The sequence below is a fragment of the Melanaphis sacchari genome, unplaced genomic scaffold (assembly GCF_002803265.2).
Source record: "Melanaphis sacchari strain LSU unplaced genomic scaffold, SCAv2.0 Contig4_pilon_pilon, whole genome shotgun sequence".
In the NCBI taxonomy this organism is placed as follows: domain Eukaryota; kingdom Metazoa; phylum Arthropoda; class Insecta; order Hemiptera; family Aphididae; genus Melanaphis; species Melanaphis sacchari.
This window is the reverse complement of record NW_020271335.1, coordinates 11,564,793-11,589,205: the sequence shown is the minus strand read 5'-3', so window position 1 is coordinate 11,589,205 and position 24,413 is coordinate 11,564,793. Positions and strand designations below refer to the sequence as shown.

Sequence of the window (24,413 nt, the reverse complement as noted above, 5' to 3'; positions counted from 1 at the left end):
TATGAAATAAGTAGTTAAGTAAATTTTAAAAATATGTAATTCTATTTAATATGCATTCTTCTATATTGAGAATTTTTTTTGTTTCCCACTTCGTTTTGTGGAAGTTTCATTGTAATAATAATAATGTGGAATAGTACTTCAATAATTTAATAAATTGATAATATTTTAATTTAATCGAAACCTTATGTTCTAAAATCAAAAATGATCGAGGAATAGTTTTATTTAAATAATTATTTATGTAGTCTAATTATGATTTTACATTTTGTACTATGTCCTATATTATAATGTCAATTGTCATCATGTATTTGTGTACAATGTTATACAATATACCTACCTACCTTGAAATTGTTTCTGTTTTTTAATGAATCTTAATAAACATTTACTGTTATACATAAGTTCAAGATAGCATTCAAAAGTTTATTTAATGTTTTAATAAAATTTCATATACATAACAATTAACAATTAGATCAATTTATGGGTACGTAAATTTAAAGCCTATAATATTTTGTGAAGTAACTAATATTAAGTAATTATAATATGTACATTTAAAATGTTGGTATTTAAATATTGATTTAAAAAAATATATAAAAATACATTTTTTACTAAATAAATACGTTTATTGTAATAAACAAATGAATAACAACTTACGATTTTTAGTTAATATAATTATCTTTACTTGAATATACTAGAGTTAATTTTAGTTTGTCAATTTATAAGTTAATATATAACCGAGAAGTTTTTTTATTTTAAAAGTTAACTACGCTATTTCCTGGGGATTAGGTATTCATCATTTTAAAGATGATTTTTTTTTTTAAAGTTTTTTAACTACGTCATATATTTAAAAAAAAGGAATAATATATTATACTTTTATAGCTCTTAAAATATTTACAATATTATAATATACTGTAACATTTTATACGTAACAATAATAATTATTTTTTTTTATTATTATTGGCGATACTCCAAATTTCATGCTTTGAAATATGTTTTTATATGATCTTATACGGACTAATTACGAAATTTGATAGTCGTGTAATAATTTAAATTCTTAACATAAGTTTTTCTTAGTTTAATTTCATAATGGTGAGTGTATGTATGTATTTTTTTGCTGAACGTAATTAAGCATGTTACCCTGTTTCCTGTTTTTCCGAATATATAATCATTGTCTAAAAAAGTTCTAAACATTTTACTAAGCCAGTTATCTATTTCCATAAAATTATTTTTAATTTTCATTATTTCAAAGTTTTCATAGTTAAATTATATAAAAAAGTTTATTTTTTTTGACACATTTGGTCAAATTTGAGATCTATCGTTGTAATTAAGAAGACAACAATCCCAGTACGTATCTTAAAATGTTCGCTTATTATTCAAGTATTTTATATTTATTTAAGTATTATTGTAAATAATACTTCATGCTGAGTATTTTGGTATGCGTGTCAAATTAAAATATTCATTATATCTATTCGTATTATCTATGATATTTTTTTTATTCCTCCGATCAAATATTATTAAAATTATTATTAATAAATCATCCGATTTCAATCTGATAAATTAATATCGGGCTATTAGTTTTAATCTAATAAATATTAAATAATATTTTTCAAAATTATCACATTATAAATTATAAACAAACATATGTAAGTACAAAACGAATGCTGTTAAGATAATAAAATGTGTGCAATATATTGTGAAAATACATAGAACGGTTTACGGCAGTGGTGGCTAAAATTGTTTAAAACTCATGTTTTATAATACATGTATTTTAAATATTCTCTAAGATACAGCTAGGTTTGCCTAATATAATCATGCAAGGTAAATAAAAATATAAAAATTAACTAGGTAATATTCAATAGAGAAAAAAAAAATTTAATAAAATGTATAAAGGCGTGTGTTGTTGTTTGTCCAAGCTATATATAAATGGGGAAAAGGTATAGTCATATATACATACATTTTAGACGTATATAATATTTAAACAACGAAAGATTGGATGAAACTCATTTTATTTGTATATGAATCTCGTATTGAGTTTAAAATCCAAATTCCCAGTTCATTTAGGATTTCTACTCTCAAAGAAAATAATAGAACTGATGGAAAAATTGATTCACTGACTTTTTCGAAAAGTTTCTTCCTTTTATTTTATTTTTCTTTTAGCTGTAGCAATAATGGATCATATGCGAAGGACCAACATTGAAAACCATTTCGTATTTTGCTAATTTTCTAAAAACAAATACAATCTTGGATGCAATTTGTCAAAAACTACCGTGAATGTTGTTTTTGCAAGTTATGTTGGTCCACGACTAGCAAGGGTATTCTATCATCACACTATTGACTTCATACTTCAAAAATAATACCGTGATAAAACATCGTGGGCTAGGGTAAATTATAATTAAGCTTTAGAAGAAATCGCAGCAAGGTGGCGCTACACCGACAGTATTTTATCGCGGGCAATTATATTAACACTCCATAGTTTGTAGGTGAACAATTATTTTATGTTGACATTTATAAATTATACTTATATAGGTAGTTATATATAAATAATAAAGTGAAGTATAAAATAAAATAATTTTTATTATAACAATTTGCACATTATGATAAATTAGTATAATATCAACAGACAACATCGTTTTTATCCGTTAACTCTATTTAGAGGGCATAACGGTTACAATTTTTACACTACTTTTATATTATGTTAAATAAATCATAATTGATGACATTTAATATTTTATTTAATACTTTTCAAATAGATTTACATATAAGTAGTCTACTATTTTACATTTCATTGTTTCGTCATTATGAAATATTCACTAAAAACCCGTTTGGCATGGAAAAGAATCTTAAGAACCACAACAGTTATATTAAAAATAATATATTTATGAAATAGATATTTAAATTTATCTGTGCTAACATAAACAAATAACATAATATCACTTTTTGCCAACATAAAATGTTATTGATTTAATTGTACCAAAAGTTAGTCAAACGGTATTAGTTTTTAATAATGAATTATTTTTTTATTGTTTTATAGTAAGGTATAAAAAAAGAACGCTATAATACTGTAGGAATAAAGTTCTAACTTAAAGATTTGGTTCCTTGTCTATTGAAATATGTCACTTGGATGACGTATATTTTTTGTTTCAATGAAAATTTTATTAAAAGAAAAATAATTCACAGATTTAAAAACCACATTTTTTGAAAAAATAATATACTAAGGGTGTTTATAACATTTTTCGTTACCTGTTATTATATTGTGTGCATTAATATATGTTTAAAATTGTCAATTTTAATAGAGGTAGAAGTACATTTTTAATATGTATCAATACTTCCCGTAAAATAATTAAACTTAATGTTTAGGTATACATCGTAATAGTTATTTTGAATCGCTAAAAATTTAAATATGTTTTTGTATGCCTAAATTAAAAAGCATTGATATTTTGTGGGAATGCATATTCACAACATTATTAATTTAAATGTACACAGACACTTGTATAGACCAGATAAATCTCCGCTAAAATATGTCGTTATAAACAAATCATTTATTCGTTACATTTAAAATTTAATTCACATTGCTATATTTTAGATTTTAGAAAAATAATTTTCTAATTTTCAATGCACTCCTATGTGCCATTTTTAACGAATTGGTGAAACAAATATCGGAAAAATATAAATGGTCAAGTGAAATAATATGTATGTTAACTCAGTATCATATTTCAAACGTAAAAATATTTTAATCGTTTTCATTAACTTCCGAATATTGCCTGAAGCTTGCAATTTATATACACTTAGAGTGATTTACTAAGCATGCTCTTGCTCTTGCTCTTTCCTTTTTTTTTTAATTCATTTTTTTTTTTAAATTTTAGTTTTTATAATTATTATTATTTTTTAAATATTTGAATTTTTACCATTAAAGGATTTATTATATGATGACACAATATTATTTTTCAAATGAAAGCTATCGTTTTTTATAGTAAGCTACTATAGATGAATTTTATTTATTTATTTATTTATTTATTTATTTATTTATTTATTTTTTTTGAAAATATTGACGCGTCTTAATTTTGTAATTCAAACAACTTTTTAAATTATAACATACTAATATTAATTATTATTAAATCATTCAAACTTCAAATGATTATAACTACATAACTTTTAAATCTATTATAATACTATAATAAATTAAAGACTATATTATGTATTATAATATTACGTATATCAAAATTAATAAGAAAGAAACTACTCGTTTGGATTACAATTTAGATGTATCAACATTTTCAAAAAATTCAACTGCCTTACAATTTACAGTTTATAATGAGGTTTAGTATGAATAAAAGAGATGTATACTACAGGGTTGTAGGACACTTTGTACAATCACCCAGAAAAAATGAAAACCGCCAACAGTTTGTACTATTTCAGGTAAAAAAAAATTTTAATCATTATTTTCACAAAATACAGACAAGAATTTGATTTGTTGATTCTCTATTATTAACAGATCGGCTTTTCATATAAGTCAGAGTAAGGTTTTTCAGCTTCAATATTTTATCACTCAAATCATAGTTATGATCAGTCCATTTTGTAAATAATTCATACTATGACCAAAACATATAAAAGTATTTTTTTTAAATATGATAACATTATGATTTAGGTATTATGAAAATATGATTTATAGCTTATAACTCACCGGTTCATAAAGGTTTGTAGTAACTTTCTCCGTAAAAGTAACTTTTGAACACTTTCAACGTATAATGGATTTGTTTTTTCTTAAAATTATATATTCATACCCATTTTTAAAAATTTTTAGATTTAGTTAAGTTATTAGGTTTTTATTCATTTTATATTATTTTAGAGTGAATAGGCTATGTAATACTTCTAATACTGTAACACCAAACACATGTCTCATACTGATCTCATTCACGATTCGCAATCCAAAGTTTTAAGCAATTAAATTTTATCTTATCTTTAAAATATAATTCCCGGCTTATTTATACCGTACAAAACGTCTGCGATCGATTTGTACTTATTAATTATCACCGTAAAAAGTGTCTGCGATATGCAACTCAAACATTAGATAGTACAAACTGTCCGTTTACTGTACTACAGAACATTCATTATAAATGTTGAAAAATCTATATTTTATATATTATATATTATTTACAAACAGATAAATTAATTCATATGTAGTCTATATAATAAATTATATCCCTTGATCCACTCTAAATTTAAAAGAATCAAAAAAGTTATAAAAAACTTCTTTTAAATTTCGATCTATTTGTTTATAATTATGTAAATATTTTTAATAGATTAACGCACTAGAAACAGCTAATTAAGTTTTAGAGCAAGAAGACTTCAAATGATTTGAGTGTTTCAGATTTCTATTTGAAACACCAAGCATACATATACAGTCATATGGTTGTACAGTTTATAGTATTTATACCCTAAAGTTTTACCAACTTATTTACATATACCTGTAGGGTTAAATAAAAGTTGGCGATCAGAGTAGTTATAACCATGTATAATCTAGGTATACCTGGTGGTTGATTCATCATGAAATCACAGCTGCACACGTTGTTCTTTAAACTCTGAATTTTATTAAGTGTTACGTAGGTTATAAATAGAGCGCGGATTTCTATGCAATTACATATTTTTTTCCCTTTTCCTTTTTTGGATTTTTGTCAGTTATCTTTACGAATCATAACAATTTGAATCTAATAGTGAATTTTTTTGCATATTTCTGCATATTTAATTGTTAATGCATAATTTTGCATATTTTTACATAATTCGAAATGTATTGCATAAACCTAAAAGCAAAAATTGAAAAAAAAAATTGTGTAAAATAACATTTTGTCAAGAAGAAGTATTAAAAATAATTTTATTGGTATTAAATAATAACCAGAGCGTGGATTTATAACAATCGCTTAATATTTTCTTTTTCACTTTTTAAATTTTTTTTAATTATCTCCGAAAATTATAATAATTTGAATCTAATAGTGAAATTTATTTGTATACATCTGTATATTTTTACAAAATTCGAAATATATTGCATATAAAACAATATTTGCCTACATACTTAGTTTATTTAAGTAATTAATTATTGTAAGTTGTTTAATTTGTGAATTTTATATAAATAAATTTAAAAAAAAATGTCTTGTATATTTGTTGCATATTTTTATGATTTTTACTGCATATTATAATGACATATTTCGATACTTTTTAGTGCATAAAAATCGGTGTTCTAGTTATGAATATTCTTTATTATAATAGGATATATTTACCACATTTGTCTCCTAGATAACATTATGTCTTACTTATACCAAACATTATTTTTCTTATCATTGATATTATTTTATCGTGATATATAAAATGTTATTTATCTATAGTAAAATATAAACATTTTAAATACTTAACTAAATTTATCGTACGTCACAGTTACTAAAATATTTAATTCATTAATTAATTTTAAGAATAATTATTCATATACAGAGTGTTTTATCAATTTTTAAATAAAATTGCAGCATAATACGTTTGTAGACAACACTCAATAATATATACCTAATTGATTTATAAATCAAAACAATGAATAAATAAAAAATAAGTCATTTTACATAAAAAAAAAGCGATTGGTTTTTTAATTGTAGCTATACCTCATCTGTTTTATACAATTAAATGAAAGGCAATTTGTGGAGACGAATACTGTGGGATACAATTTCTAAACATGATGTAGTCACTTATTATAATAATTATAATTTATTTATTTGAATATGATTTATAAAAATGTCAAATCTCTGTTTTATGCTATAACCTTCTTTTTTTAAACACAATTATTTTTTATACACGCCATTTCATTTATTGACTTCCACAAATTGTTTGTATATTGTAGATTCAATGTCATGAAATGTCTATAATATGAGCATATGTGACGTGCCCTTTGATATTTTTATATCTATAAAATTGTATTTTTCAGTGATATTTTATTGGGCTTTTCCCTCACTCGTTATATCTTACACCACCTTTTATTCGGATGAGTTTTATTATTTTTCTTTCAGTTTTTCGGGGATCATAAAAGAAATTTTCTAGCACCGTCATAAATAGTTATCGGAAGTATATATATGTACATAAACGGAATATTTCCATGGAACACATAAGGAAGTAAAAATATAAATTCAGGGCTAAAAAAAAAAAATGGTAAAATACTTCGTCTACACTTTTAACCTTTTTTTCGTTCTATCTATCGATTTTAAATATAAATATTTTACTTGTTTATATAATTTAACATCTGTAATGTACTTATTATAATACTGTGATACCTACTATACTTGTAGTTGAGGAGTGTGATGTATAATGTAATATATTGAACATAAAATATATTACATTTTTATGAATTTATTTAGATAATGCAAAATTGATTCCATATTTAATTATTATTAAAGTGGTTATTCTTTTAATAAAAAACATGTTGAGCGGTGATCTAAGTGTATATTATACAGATTTTAAAAATTCTATGACTATAATATAATATTATCATACTAATACCTACCCGATCATTTTTTTAATCAACTGTAAGTAATACGAGTAGTTACTTGCAAGTATTGAAAAGTATTACGATTATCTGTAATTCTAAATGAACGACATGTTGCCGGAATATAAACTATACAAATGGATTATTGATGTCTTTCATTAAGAGGATGCCACACTCACGTGTGTTATCTCCGTCTTACACACATACCTACAACATAAAATATTTTTGTTCAGCAGAATCCATTTTTTGTTGTTAGCTTTAATATGAATATTAGAGTAAACTTACCTATTATTAAACTTAAATATAAGAATTTTATCTAAGCCATCACATAGGCTTTTATAAGTATTACAATTTAAAAATAAATATGAGCATTTTAAAGTTGTAATATTTTACATATCTATAACTCAGTTTAAAATCAAAATACCAATAAAAGCCTATGTGAAGGTTTAGATAAAATTCTTACTTTTAAATTTGATATGATAGGTGAATATACTCTAATATTAAAAATATGACAATATAAAATTGATTCTACTAAAAGAAAATTTGCTATGTTGTATGTATGCAAGATGGAGTAACACATGCGGGGGTGTGGCATCTTCTTAAGTGTTCCGTGTAACGACTTAAATTTTTCTGCACTTCAGAGATATCAATAAACTGAGAATAATTGTTTATTGTTATAAATACTTACACCTTTAAAACATGATACTATAATTCATATTTTAAATTTCAAAAACAGTAGTAAATTTATAATATTATTTATTATTATGTTAATTAAACTTGTTATAAAAACAAAATAAAACCGGTTTGTTTAAATTTTGTCCAGGAGCGTTAACCATTTGATTCGAAACACACGCCCATGAGATCCGCAGTGTTATTTTTGGAAAGATGAAGGCGATTTATACTTGCTAATCATCTTTAAACTTAATGTAATATTTATATTGGACGGCCGAGTAAGTATACTACACGTTTCCGTCGACGGATTTGGATTCGTTGAAAAATATATTTATAGGAAAGGTCAATTTTGAAGTTTTAAACGATGACCATGGATATTGTTTTAACAATGTTCATAATATTTAAATATTTAAATCGTTAGACATTTCATCAAAAATCACAGCTGTAGTTATCTAGTTTAATTAATTCACAATTTTTGAATGGTTTTTAAAAAAAAATAATTTAACTGAATGTACGTACTTATTTAAATAATATATAATGTAATATATAGTTTATCAAAAAACGAATAAAATAGAACATCTTTATGTAAAACGCGGTATAATACATAATAGCTTTAAAGCTATTTTAATCCTGTACATATTGGTATTTAAAAATTTTCAATAATTCAAAGTTGTATGCTACCTTGTAAATTATCTTGTTAAACCCTCTCATAATTGTAGAAAAAAAATTAATAAGTGCGAGGGGCTGTTAACCAATTCCGGTCTATTGTTCGAAAACATTTCAATAACTTGACCACTATTATATATATATTGCTCCATAAAATAAATAGTATTGTATTTTTGATTCAAAGGATTTTTCTTTGAGCATTTTAGGTCGTCGTCGCATATGCTTTCCATTAGTGGGATAAAAAACATGCTCAACGAGATTGAATTATAGTGCTCTTTTGTCGGGAATAATAGTTATAAAGCCGCAACCCAAATAAGGAATAATCATAAAAAACTACCTCAGAGTTTTGAAATATATAACAAAAAATAATAGATATATTGGAAAGAAGGGCTATAAAATATTAATTGAAATACACACAATATTATTTATTATCTGTTAACTATAAAATCGAATAACGAAAAGTAAACAACAAAATCATTAACTCTTTATATTTTATTAGCAGAAATTTAATTTTTTAATTTTTTCGCCAATATTTATCTCCTTGACAAACAATGCTAATTAACTCTGAATATTATATTTTATAGAAATAATAATTTAGAGTTATTGTCGATACAAATATTTTGTATGTCAAATTATTTATTTCAATTTGCATGTATAGTTTATGTATTGTAATGAATGTTCGTATGCAATTTGATGAAGACTTAAGAAGCAAAACTAAATTGAAACATGAATAAATTTTTTTTTTTTATATATAAATATTTACATTTAGCATAGTATAAAAATATAATATTATAAAAATGTGATATTTTTATACACAATTACTTTCATACATTTTAATTTGAATACAAATCTTATGGGAGTTTTCTTTTTACGATTGTGTTAGAATGTCTTACTCGCGTATTAATATAATGGTCTAAGATATTATAAGTAGTATTTATATAACATGAAATCGGAGAATATACTATGAATATCATAATACCTAATTTAATTTAATGATATGATTTATCGTAATAATATTAATTAAATATATTGTTATTTTAATAGATAAAATATAATAATACAAATTTATGCCGGCAAAGTCCTTGGAAATGTTGAAAATTTGTTTTAACTTCTATTACACGTTTAAGAACACCCACGTTGGAAACTGTAATATATATTTATTTTTTTTTCCTACTTGTGTTTTCATAAAAAAATAACAATAACAAAGAGTTATTATTTTTATTTTTTATATACTATTCATATCTCCAAGTGAGTCAGACGATTATTGAAATGTTTTGACAACTCACTGAATGGAAGCCATCACGAGTGCATTGTACTAACACTTGCACTGCATGTTCACAACGATTAATAGATATTAAAATCTTATATAAAATTTTAATTGATCAATTAAGACGAGTAATAATTATTTTCTTTTTTTCTTTTGCTAATCTCGTATTACATGTATGCACCGGAGTAAAAAAAAATGAGCATAATACAATGGTATTATTGAGAGTGTAATGAAAAAAGAAATAAAATCGTCTGAATTATACTTGCAGTCGCGACGATGAGACGTTAAGGCATAATATAAATATTTATAAATATATGATATAGCGATTTGCTGTTATAATTAATCAAGCAACAACGAAAGAAAATATAAAAATAACCTAACCTAATACCGGCTGTAATATTTATCGTCTATATCCACGAAAGTTCAACAACTTGAAAATAATACGCCAAGAAGTTTGGCATAGACCGTCGGAGACCAGTTCAGCCTCGAGCTATTATATGTGTTCATACCGCGGAAACCAGTTCTTCACAATACATTTTTATTCTCATTTTTTTCTATCTATAATTAACGAATATATACATCACAAAAAATACATTTATAACAACCTTGTTATTTATTTTATTTTCTCGCTTATTTGGATCAATCTGCGTGTGTGTGCAAAAGAAAAAAAATACTATGCTATAATAATTCTACTGGTTTTTTTTTTTTTTTTGCTACTGTCGAAGACAGCTGACGATGACCGCACCCTTCAATTTAAAACGAACGACTACTATACTCAAGGACAAACATTACGTATAAAATGTAGCGACAAAGTCAAACGTGTAGGTATAATAACATTGGTATAATGAATCGTGTATAACCAAAAATCCAACACTTTTGTGGTTTTACGCCGTTGTTGGATTATGCGCAGAACATATTCCTGATGTTGTGTAGGATGCGATTTTAACATTTTCAAACAAATCCTTCGTGACTGAAGGATGACATATATTGTTAACTGATATACCTACTTTGTACACTACTATGTAAATATATAACATATATGACACGGACCTGTGATTTTTTTTTTTCAAATTTTCCAAAATGATACATTTTTGCAGGACTTAGATCGTTGTGATTTATAAATTTATCCGAAAATGTCGTAGAATTATTTGAGGTTGATATGTAAATATCAACTCAATTCCTGTCTCGAACGAATAAAATATCAGTTATAATTTATTTCACTCTGAAAATGTCTTGGAAAAAATAATGTACTCATACATATGTGTATTTATAATCATATTCTAGGCATATAGTAGATATATTGATGGAAATGTTTCAGAGACGTCAATTATGAGTCACATAAAGAGGATTCAAAATACCTAATTTCAATGATGAATTTTAATTTTTATTATGTGTTACATAAATTATTTTACAACTTAACATATTCGAGAAAATACGTAAAATAAAGAATATAAAGTAAGTGATAAAAGTAAAATTTTAACAGCTTATTAATTGTGTTCTAAAGATGGGCGTTATAGTTTTTGGTCAAAACTTACAATTCCTTTTTCGGCCAGCGCAGTTTTCTTTAAAATTTATGATTTTAACAACTAAACTTGACAATTTTTATATATAATTAAATATTATGATCATATCCACAAATTTGATTTTTAAATATCAAAATTATTACAATATACAAGTATACAACTGTTTGAAAAAAAACACATCTTCAAGAATACATTAAAAATTAAAATTAATATTATTTTCATAACTATACGATATTGATTTGAAAAATGTATGTGTGAAAAATAATTAAATAAAATAATTTATAATAAAATGTTTTAATATACTACCTTAGTTAAATTAAAAACTAATTTTTGTTTAACGAATTATATTATTTTTAAAGTCTTCAATGGTAGTTTTATTTCGTTTATAATTGGTTTTTTTGAAAATAAATATAAACCTAAATTGTTACTTATTTGATATAATATTGATTTAAAATTAAATATAAAAATTGTCAATTTCAGTTGTTATAATTATAAATTTTAAAGAAAACTATATTAATCGAAAAAGGAACTATAAGTTTTGACCAAAAAATAAAATTATACTGGTCAAAAAGAGAAGGGTATATTTTATCTGAAAACCCCTTCACCTTAAAGATAACTACAAAAAAATTGTAAAAATTGTTTTGTAGGTTATTTCTAAGTTATTACTTGATTAATATTTACCACTTTAAGATGTGTCTATTAAATTATAATTTATAGTTTATAAAAAAATCAAACAAGTTTTAAAATTAAATATCATAATCGTTGAAAAAATTATAATATATTTAAAAAGAAATTTAGAATAAAAAACAGCAAAATACATTTTTATTTCTTCAATAATATTAAAGGTTGCCTATATAAAAATAAAAATAAAAATGAAGTTCCATAATACATAATATAAAATTTTGTATTTTATATTCTGAAAAGTATGTACCTATACTCAATAAAAACATGAGTCACAATTCAGAAAAATTATTTCCCCAGGACACAACTAGAAGTTACCTCAAATGTTAAGGGGATCAATTTTATAAGCAAATTTATAATAAGTCAATGAATCTCAATTTGGGTCGTAAAGATTTCAGAAATTATTGAGAAGTTATATTATTAGTGTTGTGGGAAACTGCGTCACCTAACACCGTATTATAAAATAATGTCTATTATGTCTATATTGTTAAATGTTAGTTTTAATATTTGCGGAGGCCTAATCTAGTGTAGGTACATCGACTCAATTCAATTAAATCGATTCATTTCGGGTGGAATTTAATTGCAGTTCCCTTGTCTCATTTATACGACTGTGAACATTTCTATATATATTATATTATATAAACTATCATACGCATTAAAATATTATATCCTGCGTTGGAATATTATCCAACTAGTCTCCGACAAGTTTATCGTAAACAGAGACTACCTATTATCGACAGACTATTACACAGCCAAACGGAAATCGTTTCAATAATATGTATGACCGTAGATGTACCTGGTATGTTGTCATAATAGGGATAGATTTTGGAAAATCTAACGAAGGGCTGCTTCAAAGATAATCGTCGGAAAAAATGATTTGGGCATAGCCGTTTTCAACCAAAAACATACCCTTCTCTTTTCGACCAAAACCAAATTTTATATGATATATGTAAAAAATAAAACAATTGTTATATAATTTTTGTAAAATTAGGGTAATTATATAATTTTGAAAATTATTTAAAGTATAAAATGCATAAAATGTTGTAAAATAAAATGTAGAAAATTATTTAAAATATAAGAATATCTATTTACTAACATTATTTTTATGTTAATATGTCACGATATGTGATATTTATATTATATAAAAAATTTAAATTTAAATCACATGAGTAGGTTTTTGACATATTATTTACATAAACATTTGTTAATACATAGATATTCTTATATTATAAATAATTGTCCACATTTTATTTTACAAAATGTTATGCAACTTATACTTTTAATCATTTTCAAAATTATATAATTATACAATTATCCTCATTTTACAAAAAATAGATACCAATTATTTTATTTTTTTTACATATATTTTTTAACATTTTGTTTTGGCCAAAAAGGAAAGAGTACGATTTTGGTCGAAAACTGTTTCGCCTAATGATTTTACAACCGTGTAACCGTAAAGCTGATATTTGAAACCAGTAGCTATAGCTTGACAAATTTGAAATGCCATTATATAAATTATAAGTACCTACATAGATAGAGAGAGTTAGTGTTAGAATACTAAGAACACAAATATATAGTATACCACACGTCATATACCTAAATTGTTTTCAGTATAGAATAAAATAATAATCGTTTTTATATTGCTCAATAAAATGGTATTTTATAAGTCATACTAAAATATATTGTGTCAAAAAGCTCGAAAACAAAATTAAACTGTTTCATTTTACCGAATGAAATAACTATTTTACATGATCTCACCGTACAACTATATATAAGAATGCAAACAGTTATCAACCAGATAATCATCTAAAACCAAAATTCAATACTCATGAATAGATAATAACTTAGTTATTTGTGTTTAATATAAGTATATCAAAATATAATTTAAATACATTTTTTCTTTTCTTTTCAGATTTTATATTAACTCCGCAGTTAAGTGGGAATTATTGACGGTTTTATTTTGAGTTTCTGAAAATGTTAAACTATATGATATATTAACCATAGGTTGATATTAAAAAAGTTATAAAAATCCAAGTTAACTTTTTTATTCGTTTTAATTTATCTCTTCTTCTAAATAAGCGGTAAAAGGTATTTTATTTTGAGAAATTAAAAAAAAAAACCTTTCAAATATATAATACTATTTTTTTAAATGAGTACAACCACAATATTTAAAAAACATCTTCTATAAACAGTGCCAAAAATGGTATTCAAAGAGAAAAATATTTTATAACGGACGTTACCGTTATAACTATTAAGTATAATATATAGCTTTATATTCATTAGTACGGATCTCAAACAATTAAAATAATATTAAATTTGGTCTCGCTTTGATTTTTTGAAATATCTTTAGTTATCTATAGTAAGTAAAATATTTTATAATTTAATTTCAAAGTTTAAAATGTAATAATTGTAATACCCAAAAAGTACGCTTTTCCCGAAGCGTTAAACAAAGGAAGAGACACTGACCAAGTCTCAGCGCGGTGTTGACGCTAAAATAGTCTAGACATTTTACAAAGAAAACGTATTTTGAAGGATAATTATTTCTAGCTCTAATTGAAAATTTTCGAAAATATGTCAAATCAAATTTCATTAGCATAAAAAAAATGCACATGTTATATTATATTGGACTATTTAAATAAATAAATACATTATACTATTTATTAATATTATAACACTTAAGAAAAATTGTTTTTAAAACTAAAACTCGAAATATTATGATATAAAGGTGTAAGTTTTAAGCGACAATGGTTGAGAGTCTGAAAAAATTCAAAACACATTAATTTTAGTTAAAACTTTAAAAGTTTCGTTTTTAAATGTAAGAGATAAAAACTTTTATAAAATCTATAGCTTGCTCTAATTATACTGAAAAGGTTGGTGTAACTATAAAAGTCATACACGATATGATTTATAAAGATAATATCACTATGAAAGTTTTTAAATTTTAGCATGTAAAACACTATTATATCGATTAATATTAGTTGGACTGGTTATTAATATCAGTACCTAGTATTATTTAACACTAGACTAACGTCCTATTAAATCAAAAAGTCTATCGTGGAATTCAAATATGACGCTATACTTAATAGTTAATAACTACAGCTGAAATCAATAACTTAATACGTATATAGCGTGTGCAAAGAAAGACAACAAAAATAAGTTAGCTACATTCGAACCAAACATTTTGGCTAAAAATAAACGGTAAATGTGAACATGACACAAAATGACCAAGAGGGCAGTTTAGACACTGTTCTACCAACGTTGGAGCAAGAAAGATTTATTGCTGTTAAGAGTAGAGAATAGAGTGGACAAATAGCGAATGTTGTGGAGAGATGGAGACGTATGGTTGTTGGAGTAAGAGACATAAATGGCTTATAGAAATAGAAACATAAGTAAAAGAATAAAAATGTATTTATGTGACAATTTGAAAAACTTTGTTATAATTTATTTATTTATTTAATTCTTAATACCCAATGGGTAGGGTACAATACGGTTTATAGTTAAGATTTATGTTGAAATTTCTAATTTCTCAATTACGAGAATAGTTCCGTTGGGATTGCTAAAAAGGTTTGTCCATATGAAAATTTCGATACGGTAACTAATAACAAGTTATAAAGTTTTTACATTCATTAAAAAATGTTGACTTTAAATTTAACCCTTTTTCGTCGTCTTTGCTGCGTTAGACGAGTATTATAATTATTACACAATGGTAAAAAATATAACACTAATTCAAATATTCTGAGAACGAATACTTCAAGAGATTTTATTTTAAATAAGTTTGAACATAAATGAAAAAAAAAGAATCGACTCGAAAATGTTTAACCATGTCCCTTTATAATACACATACACACACATTTATATACAGATAGCTATAGATGTATCGACAAAATAATTGCACGAAATAGGTTGTCAATTTCCGTACACACTCGCACATATATACATAATATATATATATATTATATTTTATCAATTGATAGTACTGACAAGGACGAAGGAGATGCGAGATTTCCTTTAGTACGACAGCTCAACATGCGCATACGAATTTTCTCATCGTTCGTTTTTCATTTTTTTCTCAACTCGTTAAAATAGTAATAATAATAATAAAAATGAAAAATAAAATTCGTTTGAACTTCAGTTCATCACGTCCATGTACTTCGTAAACGAATAAAATATAATATATATTCATGGATAAAGTCGTGGTTAAAATGTTCTTAAAACACAGGCATCTATATATTATATTATTATATTTTGTTGTAAGCACCTCCGCCGCCGTGCAACAGTCGGTCGCACAAACAACCGTTTAATTATTATACGATATGATTCGCGTCAAGGATTACCGCCGGGTTAACTTCTGGTTAACCATAAATTTGACGCATCGTTTTATACCGATACCTGGTTTTAGGTATAGACTATAACGTTGGAAAAGCGGGTGAGTAGGAGTTATAAGCTGTGTGCAGTGTGCACACTTTCGCGCCACCACCCGTCACGCGTTACATCTATTGCTATTATATATATATTATATTGTATACTATGTGAATATTGTAATTTTATATGAACACGATTTGAGTAAAAAACGTTTTATTCGATAAACGGATCCCTCGAGGGAATAAAATGAATATTTATCACGCCCGACACAATTTTTAGCCACTACAGATTTTGCCAATGATTTATTAGACGTTAACGCCGATGTATTTATTTTTCACTTTTATTATTGTTGTTTTTATTCTCAAGGGATAGATTTAACGGTGGACTTTAATTTTTATTTACTCCTGTAATACATGTATAGTATTAAAATATTATAAAAATATATAATTAGATAGTTCTACAGTACGGGACGCATCATGATTTGGTTTTGTTTTTCTTGGGCACATGAACTAAATTTTAATAACGCATTGCATAATTGACCACTTGTACAAAACTTTAGTCTTTGATAATATGGAAATAATTTTTTTTTTCCATTCCGCATTACACTGATGTCAGATTAAATCTATATTAATCGACTGAAAAATGAATATACAAAATGGCGTTTAAAAAAAAATTAAATAAGTTCCAGGTAACTTCAAAATAAACGGTATCATTTCTGTAGAAAATACAGTTTGACTAAATATTTTTGCCGCTTTAGATATATTTTCGTAATACCTAATATCGTTGAAAACTATACATAAGTTTATCCTTTAAATGTATTGTCCCATTATTTAAGTTAATCCCATATGTTAGAATTTAATGAATTTTTTAATATGATGTTAAATCTCATTTATTACATATACATGCATATTTTAAATTGTAAGCCGACTCATAACTATTCAGAAATTTTTTATACTTGGTTATTTATCGTTAAATTTAAATTTAATATGATATAATACTTATTACTAGTATGGACTCAAAATCAGTTTGCACTGACACGATTTTCTAAATCAATGATATTCTATTTAGTGAATATAATTGCTTTTCCAGTTACATCAATATTTAAAATTGAAAAATAATTAGATAATTTTGCTATATTTATATTTGGTTAAATCATAATCTATTTTTATTTCAATTCTGGTCCAACCCAGTTAAATTATAATATATTTTAATTTATAAAAATAAAAAATATTAAATATTTCCTAATCTAATACTTTGTTTCGAAATAATTAAATACACTAAATTAATGTTTATTATAAATAGGTTTTCTAATATTGCAGTTACGATTTATGTATAACAAATTAAAATATAAAGAAAACTTTATTATTTTTGTTATGTGTGAAATATAAATGAAGAGGTTAAACATAGCAACGATTATTATTAATAATAATATTAGTATTAACGAGATATTCCTTAATTTTTTAAAATATTTTTATATATACAATATCATTGAAATTTTGATATATTTCACGTAAATATTCTTCTTTAAAATATACATCTATCATAATATGCCAAGCGTTTTAAAACATTTTGTATTCGAAATGACATTTTTTTAATTAATAACAAATAACGATTAAATAGATTAAAGTGTTTGCCGAATACAATAGGTATTTGTTTTGAAATATTATGTTACTTAAAAGTTTATTGTATCATCTTAAACTATATTCATAACAGTTGGCTTAATGCACGGTACTATACTGATTAATATACGTCCGCTTTGCGTATCGGGTATTATTTCCTTAACAATAAAATATGAAACTTACAAGTCCTTCGTTCGCAACCTACTTACATTGATCACAATTTAAATTTATTAGAAACATTTTCTAGTTTATTCTCAACAATATTTATTAATACTATTATTATTAAATATTATTTTACTTGATCTTCAACCAACGTATTTTTTATATTACAATGGAAATAAAATTATAATATAATAATATACTAAAATTTAGACAAAAAATTCCTCCATTATGATTTTCGTTCATTTTCGTTCATTTTCGTTTCAAGCATCGACGATTATAATTAAGTCGTCGATGCTTTAAATTTCTAATTAATTAATTAATTAAGGTTAGTATCATTCTGTCGTTGTAATCACTAATCACTTCAGGACCGTAATTGATTAATTGAAATTTGACAGTATATATATTGAATATTCTTTCCCTTCCATTAGCTTCACTGTTTAATAATTAAATAAATCAATAGTAATCAGGAATCTAAATATCTTTTAATTATTTAAAAAAGATAGTTTATTGTTATCTGATACCATATATCTATTTATAAAAATAAGAAAAGATACAGTATAAATAGATTTACGTAAATTTTTATTAAACACTACAGTGAAATTTTTATTTTTACTATAAGATACTACTTGCAATTTATTATTTGTATAAAATAATTTTTAATACTTTTGTAGCAATTGTAATTCTATTGTTTCTTAAGTTTTTAGATGTATTATTTTATGAACATTAGATAATATTTCCTTTATTAAAATGTATTATTCTTTTGAGTTTTGTGAATCCATTTAATTTATTTTTACTTTGACCATTTACTAGCAATTAAATATAAAAATTACTTATTTAGTTTTTGGTTTGGTGTACTCTTTCCCCAAAGATTTTAATTTTTCTTTATTTAATTTTTAATTTTTATTAATAATTTACATTTTTTAAATTCTCTTCAGCCCTTATTATCTAAAAATTACCTTAAAGTATTTAAAATAATTTCCTCCGAGAATGATTTTTATTAATGCAGGAATTTACATTAACTATTCAAAATGTAATTTATTCAAGGTATAATTTATTAGTTATTATTAAGACTGAAATTTCCCTCTTTTCGTATCTATTAATTTAATTAATCATGTTTACATTATGCATATTGAATTTTACAAAAGATAATCTTTAAATATATTAATGATCATTAAAAATGTATAAAATATTTTTAACTATTATATTCGCTTAAATTAATTAGCTGTTTAGTTTAGAGATGTGTCATAAAACTTATTGTACCTTAAACATTTTTTATCATGCAAAAATTAAGAATTATTTATGCTTGAGTTGATTTAAATATCATTATGTTTATTCGTTTATTCGTTGTCACATAAATACTATTTTTACTATTTATCTTTTTGTAAAAATGTTTTAAAAACTATTTCATTAATTTATCAATCATATTTATTTCTAATTTACATTAATGTTGAATTAATATATTAGTTATATTAAGCCATAGACAATCACTAAACATTTAACACAAACTAATAGTGATCTAATGATTCCTTAAAAATAATCAAGGGATCTATGGTTAAATTCTAAAGAATCATGAAATTAATCATTTTTTTATGCAACTGGGCATAAATATTAAGTATATTAACCATTTAAAATCCATAGAATTTTTAATTTTTAGTAAAACTGTTACGTAATTAATATTGAGAATTTATAATTCTATAGATTATTTATGAATACTAAATAGGATTTAATAGTCTTAATTTAAATAGGACGTATAGACAAATTTGAGTTAAACAACATATATTGACAGAAGTTAACACTAAACAAACATTGCCTTAAATATTTATTTTTTTTAATACCGATTCCCTTCTTTCATTATTTTTGGTGGTCACTTTTAAACGAAACTAGAAAGACAATTGTCTTAAATGAGTGGTTCGAGTCACAAGACAGATTAGTCCAATTAATTTATCTGTAGATAGCTTAAAAATGGGCGGGGGGCAGTAGATAATAAATCTTGTAGGCAGAATTCTTTTCGTTATCGTGATCTTAAATGGGTTTAATGCTGCACAATATTACAACTGTTATTTGTCCATCAATTTTATATCTCAGTTTACTCAATCAATTAAAGCCACTTCAAAGATTATCTTATGAATTGTTCTATATAATTCAAAAAATGTTTTATCGTTGATTTTTTTTTATAAACTCTATAAATGGTAAAAAAATAGTTTTATTAGTTTCATATTTTACCATATGTATTTTATTATCAATAACTTTTACAAATGTCAAGTTTATCACTGTGAAGTAGAATCTATAAAACCAACACAATATCATATTAAAATATGCTTTTGATAAGTACCTTGTTTAGTAATAGTCTATAGGTATTTATGAATATTTGAGTATCGTGTATCAAATGCATATGTTATAGAGACGAGACGTGTTTTTTGAATAATATTCAAAAAATTGTAATTAAATTTGAAATTATTTTATGCTAGAATAACACATTGGATAATGGATATTAAATATTTTAAATCAATAAAAAGAAGGATGAGCACAACTTTTAAACATTTTCAACGTGTTTTCTATCTAAAATAAAACAACAAAATATTATTTTAAAAACAATAATATGTTTGCTCTTGCTCTAAGATATGCTATATTATATATATATTACTGTAAAATGTTCTAATTGAAAATAAACTAGATACTTTTTCTTATAAAAAAAAAAAAAAAAAAATGAAATAATAAAAGAGATTTATTAGCATTTTTTCCAAACAAAAAATATTTAAAAAATTTAAATTTATGTTCAGGAAAATAGTCAAATTTTTTTTACTATTTAAATACATTATTATGTTTATATACATTTTAGAGTTAACGTTATTATGAATTTTGTAGTATGTTCTGTTAAGCGCTTTATATTTAACGTGCTACGTCTTAAAGACGCATAGCTTATATAACTGCACGCTTTAAGCATGAAATAATTTAATTATTAATTGTTTTAATTTTGAGTATTCTCCGTGAAAATTTTTATTGTTAATCTTATTACAGTCAACTTGTGTCGTTATGTAGTGTCTGATGCATAAATTATAACTTAAAATGATATAACTTTTAACTCTGTTATCGTATGCTAATCATCTAAATATATTTTAATTTTTCGAAAACTCTAACTAACTACACAGTCTGTTTTGAGGTAATGAAATACATAATATTTTTAATACCAAAAATTATCCAACCTCCTAAAACTCAAGTTAACCGAATTGTATCATTATTATTTTGATATATATTTATTCATTAAAATTAAGTAAGTCAACCTCAACGAATTAATGGAGGTCATGATTCTACATTTTCATTAAAGATCTTTGTTAATTAGTATAGTATTATTCATTGTAATAATAACCATTATAATACATCAGGAATGAAAAAGGTAGTCGAAAATCATTGAAATACACATTATGGTTTTTATTTTGATTAACAAGGTTACAATTATATATAACTATTAAACTATGTGAACATAATATATAATACAATATATTGACAGAAAATTTTTAATTATTTTTATGGTATAGATATAGAACACAAATATTAAATACTTTAATCGATTTACTTACTTAATATTATCCAGCTCTAAAACATTAAATGGTAAATACAAGTCATTTTTTTAATAATTTTTTTTTTTTTAAATTGACCATCACAATAATATTATAGACCTTAAAAATTATGAATTAAAAGGATTCTTTCAGCATAATTGCTCAGTCACGAACTATGAAACTTTTTCTACAGTAAGCTTTAAACAAATATTAATGACATATTATGTGTTATGTGTTATCGTATTATAAAAACTATCATTAAAAAATGGAAATTATAAAACAAGTTCTAAAATACACACTTCTATATATATATATATATATATATATATATATATACCCATAATATATTAAATACGTGTATGGTTTATAGTTAAATATTATACGTTGTATATTATGCGTTTATATTTACTGTGTAACGTTTTATTTTATACGAAGATAATTCGCGAATGTAGAAATATTAGAAGTATTAAAATGTATCGTGATTTTGTGTTTTTAAAATTGTTTTTCACTGTCGCATCCCATTTATATTTTTAAACCTCTTACTAATGGATATTTGTTTAAGTATTTTGCTACGCGTGACAATGGATTGTTTCATGATTAACGTACTATATATAATATCGTCTTTGGTTTTGTGTCGTATCGTTTAGACATATATCTATGAGATCGTTCGGTGGGTTGAATGATAGCAAGAGTTGACTTAGACGCCTGAATCTGATTGATAGTAGATTTCAGAAGAATTTATTGATTCGTGTTAGCAATTTTCAAGTGTTTGATAAATGTATATTTATTCGATTCAATCGTCAGTCATTACTATACATAAAGTTTTTCTTCGTAGGTAAAATATCGTAAAAAATCTTTAAAAATTAAATTGCATTCTTAATTCATGTTAAATCTTATTTATGTATACATTGCACATAGACAAAATTGAATAATCCAGAACAAAATACTAACTAGGTATATAATATATAATATTGGTTAAGTTTATAATCATATTCAAAACTTAATAATGAATTTCTGTGAATTTGGGCCCCTCGTGTTGTCTAATTATCTCCAAATATTCAAATACTTTAAAAATAATTTAGAAATATTTTCAAATAAGTTTTTAAAAATATTTATGATGGTTAGCAAAATATCAGATAATATGTTAGCTGAAAGGTAAAATAAGAGAGTAAAGTAAAATTAATACAAATTCTAAAAACTAGTTTGGAAATATTTACAGAATATTGGCCTAGGGTTAAATATAATTGAATAATATGACTTCACTTGCTACTCCACTAACATGTATGTTGTATATATACTCATATATCCTATTTTGTTTCCACAAGGTTATACAGATTTAATATTTATTTTTAGACATATCTTCAAAACAGCCATCCAATGCATAGATCTAATTGATATGCTTAAGCCAAATTATTAATTTACGTTAAGTATTCAAAAGAAGTAATTATGAAAGTATTGAAGTTTAGACAGGTAAGAGGTATATACGTCATGTAGTTGACGCGTCTTTATAGAGTACAAAAACAAACTGCGCCTTAACGCGTTCGAATACGAGCTTATAAATATTCTAATCGTATAATGTATATGTAATATTTGTATAATATTATAACAACACTATTATTAGATTTGAGTTTGGTTAAGCGAAATAATATACATGTATTATTAATAAATCCATTACATGTATATTGACTATAATTTTAAATGTGTAAGCCAGCCCATAATATTATACTGTAAATTATTAATGCACCTTTATGTGTGGTTTTTATTTAGAATCCATGCGTGGAGTGAACGGCTGTAATTACGGACAAAAAATGCATCGCTGATTACGAAAGATAAATGCATAGTGCCGCATTAAGACTATATTTTATTCGTAACAAGACATATGATACATTTTTTTTTTTTTTTTTAAAAAGTTGTAAACATTGAAAGTCCCTAATGTGCATATTCCGCATCGGTTATTAAAATCCTATGGTGCATGTTAAGCTACTTCGGAATTCACATATAAAAAAAAAAGTTAACGAACTGATCATTTTTATGAACATTTTTGTTTATTGAAAAGAAGTTATTATTTGATGTTAAATAAATTTTTTTTGTATAAACAATTATATCACCCAGAAATAAATACCTCCTAAAATAGCCGCTATTGTGGATACAGGATAAATACATTCTTAAAAGTTGTAGCGTCAAAAATCAATAATTATTAAACATTACAGATATTTTTAATAGGTAAAATGGCAAAAATAGCTAAAATAACTAGAATTACAAGTGCTAAAACGTTTTTAGTAACTTGGTGGACTTTAATATCATTACTTATTATTTTTTCAATAAAATAAATATTGAATTTGAACATATGATGAATGTTTGAAATATATGTCCAAGAAAAATTTCAAGACTATG

The 24,413-nt window shown here is 24.1% G+C and overlaps 1 protein-coding gene across 1 annotated transcript in view; it reads right to left on the bottom strand.

Annotated features, from left to right (window-relative positions):
• LOC112598716 (ras-related protein Rap-2b-like) overlaps nt 1-24,413 on the bottom strand; it is a 91,854-nt gene that overhangs the window by 34,226 nt on the left and 33,215 nt on the right. The gene's annotated exons all lie outside the window — the stretch shown is intronic.